Genomic DNA, 13,458 nt, shown 5'->3' with positions numbered 1-13,458 from the left:
GTCATGGAAATTTTGTAGTCTATGACCTTCACTTCTAGTTATAAACTGTTAATATAACATACTGTAAGTTAATATAACATATGCTAAGAAGCTTGGAGAGAGTACAGGAAACACCAGGTACATTTTATACCTGACTGCTTCACCTGAGTGCTGTTGACAGAGACCAGGCTACTTCCCTAGCCCAGCTTTAAGAGGTTCAAAGAACATGTGGTTGTAGCCCAACAGACTCCTGCCTGTCCAAAAAGGACAAACAGCTGGTGGTGACTCAATGTCCATTTTAGAGTCTGAGTTGCTAACCAATAGAAGAAAGCACTTTTACTGCCGACATGTTCTTGGCAAAGTCAGAGCTTGTGGTAACTTGCTGAAGTCACATTCTTTTCTCTTAACATGTAGAAAAGTATGGAGAGCAATTTTGGAGCCTTATCCTATCGACAATGTTCAGAACTACAGCAAAAATGATAATACCACAAACAATATCTGTTGAACAGTTAAGAGGTGTTCTAATTCTTTTGAACAAATTTATTTGCAGTAAAAATTATCTGCCATCTATTTTATGTTATGTCTGACTTTTTTGCATCTAACTGCAAAGTATAGAAATGTTAACCCAAAAGCTACTGGCTTGGAAGCTCTCTGTAGTTGAGGGTATGAAAATAGAAAGGGACCTCAATTGTAATCTATGAGCTAATTTAATCTCCACCAACAGTGTTAAAACTCATTTTACAGATAATTATACAGAATGAATAAATGAATAAATAAATTAATGAATGTTCACTAAGATGATACATATATTTGGCCAAAGACTCTTTCCAGATTATATAAATATACAAATTACAGATTATATAAATATACAAATAAATTATACAAATAAACAACAAAAGCAGACTGCCAAGTTAAAAATGAGCAAAAGACTAGATGGGATCCTACTCAAAAGAAGATAATATGAGTTGTCAATTAGCATATAATAGTTATTCATTAAGGAAATGCAAATTAAAACCAAATGAGGTATTGCCACACCCTCACCTGAATTGCTAAGAATCCCCATTGTTAATGATAACATGGATCAACTTAAACACTTACACTCTTCTATTTGGAGTTTTGTTGTATTTTTTAAGTTAAGCACATTCCTACCCTACCTGATTAGAGCAGTTCCACCTCTAGCTGTTCATCCATCTATGTTATGTTCCATAAACATTTGGAACACAAAAAATGTTCAAAGTAACTTTCATTCTGTCAAAAGACAAAATTTCCATAAATTAGTTCAATGATAGAATTGACTTTTATTTGCAACTCATGAATTGGGCAATATCTCATCTGATGTTGGACATGGCAGGACAGTTAATTTGTATAACGGGACTGGAGCAGGAATGAGCAGAGAGCCTAACACGAAAGTGGACTGCTGATCATCAGGTTACTTAGGTCAATTTCCTGCAAGAGTTAGAGGGGAGGGGACTTTCTCACCATGTTAGCTAAAACAGATTTGAGTGTGTTCACTTGGAGATTTGGCTATCATCTCTTTTCTGATTTCTTGGAAGCTCAGATAAACAATTAAGTTTTGGTTGAGTGACATAAAAATTTATCATGAGTGACTCCCTTTTGATTGGATTTTTTTGGGGACTCATGCAGGACCTCAGGCCAAATCAGTGGCCTCCCTTAAATTTTATTTAACAATCCTCAAACTGTCAACAATGCAAATATCTACATCCACAGGAGAATGGATAAACATTGGTATATTAGTACAATGAATACTATTCATGAATAAGAAAGAAAGAGCACAGGTACATTCAATCATGTGGAGGAGGCTTGGCCTTTGCATGCAGCAGGAGAAACCCAGACACTGTGTGTCCTGTGTGATATTAGAAGAGGCACAAATTATCCTTGGTGATCAAAATCAGAATAATTCTTGTGGAAGATTGGTTGAAGAGGACATAAGGAACTTTATGCAAGGATAAAATGTTTTATATCTTGCCCTGTGTATGTATATCAGCCTTTTCATTAATAAACAAAAAAGAAAAATACAAAAGGATTGGGTACATGTCCCATGTTTCAAGAGCCACCTTAAGACCTTGGGCTCATTTTTGGTTCTCTTTGGAGAACCATACCTTTCCATTAAAACATGTAACTTCCCAATTATCCCTTTGTCACCAGAAGAGGGCCTGAGGGCTTCCTGGAGAAGGGACCTTGGCAAGTTCGGTCCTTGGTGCATGTGACAGAAAATAATTTCAGCATGTGCCTGTAGAAGCACAGGGATTTCTTTAGGAAAGCAAGGGATATACATCCAAGGGAGAATGCGGGCATCTTGAGCGTGAGAGATGCTTTGGGGGTCTCAGGCTCTTATTTTAATGAAGACTTGGTGAGGGGTGGGCAGGGGAACATATGTGAGGATGACTTCAGTCTGGTGATCACAAAATAGATAATGGATATCTGGTCATTGTCAGGATCCTCAGGCTGTCCGGGTTTCCATTGATCTGATCAGTAGATAACACTGAAAAGGCCCCTAAACGACCGGTTTCTTAAAAGATCATGTCCCTATCTACTTAATCTATTTATTGCACGAGCTAATTAACAGTGCCCATGGTAATTTTCATAAGTTGGTGAATTTATGTTAATTCTAAGATTTACAGATTTCCCAGAAAATTGGAAGTGAGGAGCCTGGGAGGGAGAATGGACTTGGCGAGTGACCGGCCTGAAAAGGTATGTGGAACCTTAAAATAAAATTGCATTTCTTTGTGCTTCCTTTGGCTTCCTTTTTAAATTTCTTCCATCCTACCTTACCTTTGGATTCTGAAGTTTGTCCCCCGGCACTGCCGATGGCTGTCATGTCATTGTAAATCCACCGCAGGTAGCTAGCTGCACATCACTGCTGCACTGGTCCTCAGGAGCCTAGGGCTCCATGAAAGATGCCATCCAACCATGTCACTGCCTGAACAGCTGACCTGTTTCACAGGCAGGGGGACAGAAGGGGCGCATCAAAAAGTCACTGTGATGCACTTTGCCTAAAATTAAGGGCGAAGGAATAATAAGGGAGCTTTTATGCTACACGCATGTTTTCTTTTCCATTAAATCTCAGATATGCTGTTTGCTTTAGTAGCCTTAGTTCAGGCTGCTTTGAAATCCATAGGGGGAAAGAAACCCTTCATTAAGTTCAGCAGTACAGGCCGGCAATGCAGCAGGGCTCCTATTTGGTTTTCCTTCTGTAAATATTTGTGCTCTCTCAGGCTAAGGAGTGGCCTGCACTAGAAACTAAAATATCTCCATTTATATCCTCCAGGTGCGGCAGGAAATGCCTGACCCCTCACCCTGCCCCTGCAATGACCTCAACCCCACTCCCAAGGACCACCCTCTGGGCTGCCCTAATGCAGACCCATGATCACCTCTCCAGGTTGACTGCTGAATAGCAGAAGACGAACCTGAAATTGAATGGCTATTGCAACCCGGGTTTTTTTTTTTTTTTTTTTTTTTTTTTTTTTTTTTCATTCGAAAGGTGAAGGTTACTTAGCTTTCACTGCTGCCTTCAAGCTTGTTAATGAAAAGATGGAAAAACAATATTGACAACGCTGTCCAGAAATCGAGCCTGATTTATTACAGAAATGAGACTGAAGACAAATGGAAAAGTAAGAGAAGGGGGTATGACCAATGATAGAAAGAAAATTGCCAATGTCTTAAAGAAATAGTATTTCTTTTTCTATTGGCTCTATTCTTTTTTTTTTTAATTTTTAATATTTATTTTTTATTTTTCGGCGGACACAACATCTTTGTTTGTATGTGGTGCCAGGTGAGCGCGCTACCGCCCGAGCCACATCCCCAGCCCCTGGCTCTATTCTTCTGGGTTTTAAAAATTGCTTTTTTTCTTCCCTACAAGAGAATTGTGTCATGAATGTTAATTCCAAATAAGAGGTCTGATGTTACCTGTGGGATCTGGGTGCCTCATTATCTGTTGCTGCTAACTCAACTTAATTTTGGGGAATTTTGATCACTCATTTATTCCATAAATAGTTACTGAACTGTGTGCCAGCCCAGACATTTGGTTGATACACTTGCTTTTTAATTTTTTTTTAATTTTACATCTCTATAGATCTACTTCCATTTTCCTTTCCCTAAAATCTTATCTTGGTAATTCATTATCAAGTTGTCATGTTCCTTCCTATTTAAGTTATCTCTTATGTAAATGGTCCTCTATATCTTCCAAGACCATGATGAGAAGCCAAATGAATTAATCTTGACCAAACCATATAAAATATTTTTTATTTTGAATATATTCCAAAATGTAACCAAAAGTCTTTGACTTTTTTTAAGTTTTTAAAAATTTGTTCTAATTAATTATACATGACAGTAGAATGCATTTTGATACACCATACATCCTTTGAATGGGAAAGAAAAATATCAGAGAAATTAATTTATCTTAATAACTTTAATAAGATTATAAAAATTGAAACAAAAAGTGGAACAAAAAAATCAGAAAAATAAATGTGAAGTCAGATGTTTTTCTAGTAGGAAGAAATAGGATCGCTTTATTTAAAATGGAACAAAGTCTGTAAACATTGAAAAAAAGTTGTAAACAGCAAATAGAACTTTAAAATGTCTTGCCATTCTAGACCTCAAAGGAATTCTCAAAAAACAAATAAAAATGTTTAAATCCACAATTTCTTACCACCACTCAGCAATAAAACTAATCACAAAAGGATACAACAAACCTCTGAAAATAAAAATAAATAGATTAAAATATTTTCTGAAGTAACCTATATTACAAGAAAATCAAAACTGCAATTGTAACCTACTGATATATAAGGTTTCTATACTTGCCTCTTCCTCTGCTGAGACCTTGGGGAAGGGAAGTGGGTGATAACTTCTAATTGCTCTTCACTTCTTTTCCCCATAGCTCTCCCAGTGGCCAGAGAAGAATTATCTATTCCATTTTCTTCTGGCAAGTTAAGCACACCTTTATTAGATATGCAGTGTTGAGCTATGGAGGCCCATCATTTCATGTGCTAATAGAGGAGAAAAAGGAATTAGACAATCTTTTCTCAACATCAAGTGTGTCCTTCTGCAAAAATCTTACTCTTCAGTGCCAGAACCTGAACATTCATTCATTGCTTCAATCTTTTCATTTAAACTATTTTGGAAACAATTCCAACTTATCTATCTCTCAAGCAGGTGGGCTAGCTCCTGGGAACAGAGTAAATGTCATGGCTTAACAGGCAAAATAGTAAAGCCCCTAAAGACACTTCAGATGTCCCCACTGTCATACTTCCTCACTACACAAGAAGAGCTAAGCTAACCAGCATTCAACAGAAGAAACTAGAATGATAGCAACATAATAATGGAATAACTGAGGAAGGAGGAGCAACCATGAATTAATAAAACAGAAAAGAAAAAAGTGCCAATTTTTAATTAGTTAAATAACTAGATCTTTGAAGGGGACACTAAAATAATCAAGGTATTATTAACAATTAGAAAAAATGAGTGGTAGAAAACAGATATTTAAGGCTTATTACAAATAGTAATAGTACATAAAACAATATAGGGATAAGACAAATAGTACAATATCACACTTTAGGATAAGAAATTTCAGTCTTGCTGAAATGTCCAAATTTCTAGGGAAATATAAATTGCCAAGTTAAAAAATCAAACTAATAATAATAAAATGTGGATAAGTCATTAAAAAATGAAGAAAAAAAATTATCAAAACCCCCAACAACCTCTATCCCATTTAAAAAAGAGTCTAAACACAGACAGCTTTATGATTAATTTTTCTTGAATTTTACGAAACAGTTGCTTATGTCATAAAATATACTAAATTTTTAGAAAAAATAAAAAATTTTAACATTACTTATTCTAAAGCCTAATATAAGACAAAAATAGAACATAAGGAGTGATATGTTGGAAAGACCAAGTATTGTGAACAAATAATAACAAACAGGTTTGTTTGTTAAAATACCAATGTTATTAAATCTAGCCACATATTAGAAACATAATTATGTATAACCAAATAGGATTGATCATGAGACTATAGATAAGAGAATAGAAAAAAAATATTAAGATAATAGATCAAAATGCAAATTAAAGGATTTATGATCCTCTTTATAAATATCAGATACAGTAGATAAAATTCATCATGTGCTACTAATAAGACTCTTTATAAACTGAGTCTTTCATGAATGGCATTAAGAACCTCTACCCTAAAGTCTATCATATATGATGGTGAAGTGTTAGAGAAATAGAATAAAGATGCCTGATATTATCAATTTTCCTAGAATTTTTGTTGCAATCCAGTTAAATAAGAAAACAATAATAAGAGAAGGTGCAACTATTGGAAATAAGGACAAAACTTATTATCAATCGATAGCCAGATAGCATGCCTGAAAAATCCCAAATGAAGCTGAATGCACCTGGAGCTAATTGGCAAGTTCAGAAAATGCTGAATACAAATATAAATGTATCTCAATGATGAAAGGTGGGGGTGGGGATAAATGTGATTATAGATGACAAAGGATTGTGGTCAAGAAAGAAGGGAAAACAACTGTATGTGTATATGCTGATGGATTAATTTTGTAGAGAGTGAACAATTCATGGCATTGGAGCCGAGCATTAGGAGAAATGTCACAAGCTTGAAGAAGATAAGATGAAAGAGAGAAGATCCTGGACCCAATGGCTTATCCAGTCAAACTCATCAAGAATGAGGTAGAGAGAAGAATCTGCTGAGGGGCCAGAAGCAAGGAGTTCAGGAAGGTTCTTCCATGAAGGATGTAGGTGTTTGATGTCCTAACAGGGCTCATTTTGTTGGAGCATTGTGAAAGAATCACATCTAAGTAGGCTGAATATTGAATGGGAGGTGAGTAGTTTCAATCACTGACTGCAGACAGCTCTCCCTGAAGATTTTAATGGTGGAGGCAAGAATAGAAATGAAGTTATGGGTGTTGGGAGTCGACCGGGCTCCAAAGACTAACTTCCCCATCCCCCAAGAAGAGCTGACCAATGGTGAGCCCTGCTGGCTCACATGATCCTGCCATCCAATGATGAGCCCTGCTGGCTCACCTGATCCTTACCCACCAATCAGACTAGCCCTGTTGGCTCACCTGATCCTTACCATCAATCAGACTAGCCCTGCTGGCTCACCTGATCCTACCCACCAATAAAAAAGCACCCCATGCCAACTGTCAAACCACCCCCAGCTCTATAAATATGCAGAGCTGTTCCTCAATAAAACCGGCATTTGCTCTGATGACAAGCCTTGTTTATTCTTTCAATGGGGTTTGGGATAATATATTCTATTTCAAAGAAGATAGAAATTAGATTTTATTTGATGATTTAAATAATCCAGGAGAAAACCAATTAATTGTGCTGAAGAAAGGGAATCACTGCTGAAGGAAAATATTTGAGGATGGGAAAGAAAGGGATCCTCTATAAATGGCTTGAAAAAATTATTGTTAGATATACAGATAAGTGAATTAACTCTGTTATTGTCAAATAAATCTCTCCAAAGAAAAACTTTTCCATTAAAACATTTAATTTAATAATAAAAATTAATTTCATAAACAATTGAATATTTAATAATATTGAAATGCCTGAAAATAGCTAGAACTACTTGGAAAAATAAAAATTGTGGGGAGAAAGTTGCTCTAAATTTTATGTTGCTACTCATTGACTCACATCTGATGTCAGATTACACTGTTAAGTCATGCATTAGAATATATTCTAGGTAAATTCACACTTAACAGAAACCATAAACATGAAAAATCATAATGGGCTTCTATGCATACTTTCAAAAGCAAATAGATTTGTAAATGCTCTGATAGGTAGAGTAAATGAAAAATAATTTTAAATTTTATTCTCTTGGTTTTTCTTAGTATACATGACAGTAGAACCCATTTTGGCAAAATCATACACAGATAGGATATCTCTTATTCTAATTAGGACCCCATTCTTGTGGGTAGACACGATGATGGGGTTCACTTAGGTATTTTCACATGTGTTCATAGGAAAATTATGTAAGATTTATTCTACTGTCTTTACTATTCTTACCCACCTCCCTTCCTTTGGTTCCCCTTTGTCTAATCTACTAAACTTCTTTTCTTCCCCTTCCCCCAGCCTTATTGTGGTTTAGCTTCCACAAATCAGTGAAAACATTCGACCTTTGTTTTTTTGGGATTGGCTTATTTTGCTTAGCATGATATTCTCCAGATCCATCTATTCATTGGAAAATGTCATAGTCTTTCTTCTGTGTATATATGCCACAATTTCATAATCCATTCATCATTGATGGGCAACTAGTTTGGTTCCATAGCTTAGCTACTGTGAATTGAGTTGCTATAAACATTGATGTAGCTTTGTCACTGTAGTATGATGATTTTAAATCCTTTATATGCAGAGGAATGGGATAACTGGGTCAAATGGTAGTTCCATTCCTAGTTTTTTGAGGCATCTCCATACTGCTTTCCAGTGGGGTTGCATCAATTTTCAGTCCCACCAACAGTGTATGAGCATTCTTTTTTCCCCACATCCTCACCAACATTTGTCGTTACCCATATTCTTGATAATTGCCATTCTGACTGGAGTGAGATGGAATCTCAGTGCAGTTTTAATTTGCATTTCTCTAATTGCTAGAGATGTTGAATGTTTTATCATATATTTATTGCTTGTTCATATTCCTTCTTTTAAGAAGGGTCTATTTAGTTCCTTTGCCCATTTTTGATTGGGTTATTTGTTTATTGGCCTTAAGCTTTTTGAGTTCTTTGTATATCCTGGAAATTAACACCCTGTGGTGAAGTAAGGTGGCAAAGATTTTCTCGCATTCTGAAGGTTCTCTCTTCATTCTATTGATTGTTTATTTTGCTGTGAAAAAGATTTTTAGTTTGATGCTATCCTGTTTATTTATTTTTCTATTTTATTTCTTGTGCTTTAGGAGTTCCATTAAAGTTTCTGAGCTGACTAGCTTTTCTTCTAGTAAGTGCAGGGTTTCTGATCTAATTGCTGTGTCTTTGATCCACTTTGAGTTGATTTGTGTGCCAGATGAGAGATAGGGGTTGACTTTAATTCTATACATATGGATTTCCAGTTTTCCCAGCACCATTTGTTCAAAAGGCTATCTTTTTTTTCCAGTGTATGATTTTAGTGTCTTTTCTTTGTAGAGCTTCTGCATAGTTCTGAAATATGTTGCTTTCATAATCATCATTACAATGATTTTTCATAATATTTGCACAAATGAGTGGTTCCTCATTTTTTAAAAATTTAAAGATAAAATCTTAAATACCAAATGATCTTATAAATTTTTCATTTCTTATGTAATTCCAAATGTTTAAAGAAAAGCTTAGAGTATGTGAATTTCAAATTTCTCTTTAAAGCACAATGATAAAGTTCTTAACTTCCCAACTCTAGAACAAATACTGGAAAAATAAACAGCATTTGTGCTATTTTATTATGATGATAATGGATTTGCATTTTTAATTTTTTCAAATATCAAGTATTTTCTAAAATAAAAATTTCCATAGCTAGGTTTGAATAACCCTGCATTATAAAATGCATGCATACTGGATAATTCAGTATTTGTTCTGTTGGGCTCCTGAGTGGGAAAGGGGATATCCCCTGCAGTGAGTGGATTTTAGTACTGTCAGTCATAATATGAGTTTCCTCTGGTTACTATGACAAAATTTTACAAATTTAATAGCATAAAACAATGCAAGTCAATTTCTCTTATAGTCCTGAAGGTGAGAAGTCCAAAATCAGTATCACTGAGCTGAAATTGAGTGGTTGGGAAGATTTAACAAGAAGAAAAAGATAAAATTTATATACATGCATCTTTCACAGAAGCTCCATAGAAAAATCCATTCCTGACCTCTTCCAACTTCTGGTGGCTGTTTGCATTCCTTGGCTTGTGGCTACATCACTCCAATCTCTGCCTCTGTGGTTACACTGCTTTCTCCTCTTCTGTGGGAGTGTGAGTAATCTTCCTTTCACAAGATTCCTGTGACTACATTAAGAACTCACCTGGATAATCCAAGATAATTTTCCATCTCAAGATTCTCCACTGCATCACATCGTTTATGTCCCTTTGCACTGTATGAGGTATCATTCCCACATTGTGGAGGATGTGAATATTTATGTAAGAGGGTGGGAAGTCTGACCTCCTATAGTTGCTGCAGGAATGTGCTTCTCAGTCTATTCCCTAAAGACCTAAAAAGAGCATGCTACAGGGACACTGCTACATCGATGTTCATAGCAGCACAATTCACAATAGCAAGACTGTGGAACCAACCTAGATGCCCTTCAATAGATGAATGGATAAAAAAAAAAAATGTGGCATTTATACACAATGGAGTATTACTCTGCATTAAAAAATGACAAAATCATAGAATTTACAGGGAAATGGATGGCATTAGAGCAGATTATGCTAAGTGAAGCTAGCCAATCCCTAAAAAAACAAATGCCAAATGTCTTCTTTGATATAAGGAGAGTAACTAAGAACAGAGTAGGGTCAAAGAGCATGAGAAGAAGATTAACATTAAACAGGGATGAGAGGTGGGAGGGAAAGGGAGAGAGAAGGGAAATTGAATGGAAATGGAAGGAGACCCTCAGAGTTATACAAAAGTACATACAAGAGGAAGTGAGGGGAAAGGGAAAAATAATACAAGGGGGACAAATGAATGTCAGTAGAGGGGGCAGAGAGAGAAGAGGGGAGGGGAGGGGAGGGGAGGGGGGATAGTAGAGGATAGGAAAGGCAGCAGAACACAATAGAAACTAGTATGGCAATATGTAAATCAATGGATGTGTAACTGATGTGATTCTGCAATCTGTATATGGGGTAAAAATGGGAGCTCATAACCCACTTGAATCAAAGTGTGAAATATGATATATCAAGAACTATGTAATGTTTTGAACAACCAACAATAAAAAATTAAAAAAAAATTAAAAAAATTTAAAAAAATAAAATATGAATTGTCAGGTACTTACTTCAAACTCTTCCTATGTTAATAATCAGATACATATCTTTTGATGAATTTAATGGTTTTGTACATAATTAAACGTTTTCATGTTTCCACAGATGGGATTCTTCAATCATTTATTAGGCTTACTTCAGTAAATCCCACATCAAATAAAGAAATTAAAGATAAATAGGCCTCTCATACACTCAGTTTTCATGTTATATAGTATGTATAAAGTATATGTAAATACTTGCCTTAAGTATTATGTAAATGATAATAAATATTGTAATAATCTAAAATAATGTAAATGATAATAAAAATCATATAAATAAAATATATATGGCTTCATGATTATGACATCACATACTTATTTTCTTTTCTCCCTTTAGCGCAGATAATTAAAATAGGTTAAAAATGTTTAAAAAAACAGTTTTGTTTTTCCAACTGCTATTTTTATGAAAAGTAATGAAACCAATTTAATAATCTAGAATTTTATAAGGGATTAACAACAAGAATTTGAAATAATAGATTTAATTGTTTGTGTGGTATCAACTTTCTGACTTTTTTAGATACACATCAAAATTGGTTTCTAGGGGTCTGGGTTATGGCTGATCGGTAGAGTGCTCACCTAGCACGAGCGAGGACTTGGGTTCAATCCTCAGAACCACATAAGATATAGTTTTTTGGGGGCTTTTTAATTCTTTTATATGAATTTTAGGATTTTTTTTAAGTTCTGTGTAGAACTAAAAGATCTTGATGGGGATCACATTGAGTCTGTATATCACTTTTGGAAATATGGTCATTTAAAAATATTAATTATTTTTAATTGTGTCCAACTACAACTAAAAAATAAATATTAAGCAATAAATGGTTTCTATTTTTTCCCTTTTTACTAAAGGATATGATTTTCAAATTTCCTACCTATTCTTGAACTAATTAAGAACCTGAAATAATTTTGACAACTTTCTTTTATTTTCTAACATACAATGATGTAATTTTTGTCATTAACTACACAATGATTTGTGCATGTTTCCATTTCTATCTTTTCTCTAGCAAGTTCCTCACTATTAGATTTTGAATTTTGTAGTTCTTCATTATCTTAATAAATATATCATTCTTTGTTAAAATGTTTGTCAATTGTTGATTTCCCTTTTATATTAAAATCTGGCTTCATTTCACACAAATTGTAATTGCAAATTACTTCTTGATAAGGGACAATATTCATAGACAAATGATATATACAGATAGGAAAATATACTATAATCCATGGATGAAATGTTGGCTTAAATTTGCCATTTATATGATTTAGTTTGTAATTTCCAAAAATTGGTTTTACTGAAGGCAGAATATAACAAATTTTAGCAGTTTGTTCAAATGAGAATAATAAAAGTGCATTTATAAATGTATTAGGAAGCTATGAATGGTGGTGCATGCCTGTAATCTCAGCGGCTCAGCAGACTGAGGCAGGAGAATTGCAAATTTAAAGTCAGCCTCACCAACTCAGTGAAGCCTTAAGCAACTTATGTTTGAGATACTGTCTCAAAATAAAATATAAAAAGGGTTGGGGATGTGGCTCAGTTGTTTAGTGTCCCTGGGTTCAATCCTCTGTATGAAAAAAAATGCATAGGATAAAACATTAATATGTTGATGCATATAAATACATAAATATTACTGAAGGTTTACACCTCTATAAAATTAGTAATTTATCTTTTTTTACAATGTGTTTGTGGTATGATTATATGAACATTCCATATGATAAAAGTAATTATTGAACTTTAAATATAAATTATTTTCTTCAAAAGTGCATATGTAATTTCTATCCTTTTTTGATAGAGGACAGAATTCTAAATGAAAAAAAATGTTTGATAACAAAAATATTTAGTCCTCTATTTTGATACAGAAAATAGAAACTTGTACATATGTACTATATTAATTTCATCTAAAATATGAAATATCTAATGTAATAAAGAAAATTTATAAACTATACTTACTACAGGATAACACATTAACTAATCATGAAGAAATAGTAAAAACATCCATTTTTTAAAATATTTATTTCTTAGTTTTAGGTGGGCACAATATCTCTATTTTACATTTATGTGGTGCTGAGAATCAAACCCAGTGCCCCATGCATCATAGGCGAGCACTCTACCACTGAGCCACAATCCCAGTCCCTAAAAACATTATTTTTAAAAAACTAATGTTTAACCAGATTTTTCAAAAAGTCATTTTTCTCTGCACAGACGTGTACAACAATAATATAATTATTTTCAGATTCATCAACTCTGTTGGAGGAAATGTTATTTCTTGAATCTTATTTTTCAGAAAGTAAAGGGAACTTGCTGTTAGAAAATGGGAAAATATTGGATCATATGATCACTACTTTCATCTTCTTTCTCCACATCTGCATACTTATTCTTCATAAAGGCATATCTTATTTGATTAATGATTTTGATTTAAGACTGGGTATTTCTAAATTAACATCATTAAAGAAATATCTAATAATTATTCATCTTAGTAATAAATTCAATAAGGAATTCAT

This window comes from Marmota flaviventris, chromosome 11 (assembly GCF_047511675.1).
Source record: "Marmota flaviventris isolate mMarFla1 chromosome 11, mMarFla1.hap1, whole genome shotgun sequence".
In the NCBI taxonomy this organism is placed as follows: domain Eukaryota; kingdom Metazoa; phylum Chordata; class Mammalia; order Rodentia; family Sciuridae; genus Marmota; species Marmota flaviventris.
This window is presented reverse-complemented; position numbering follows the sequence as displayed.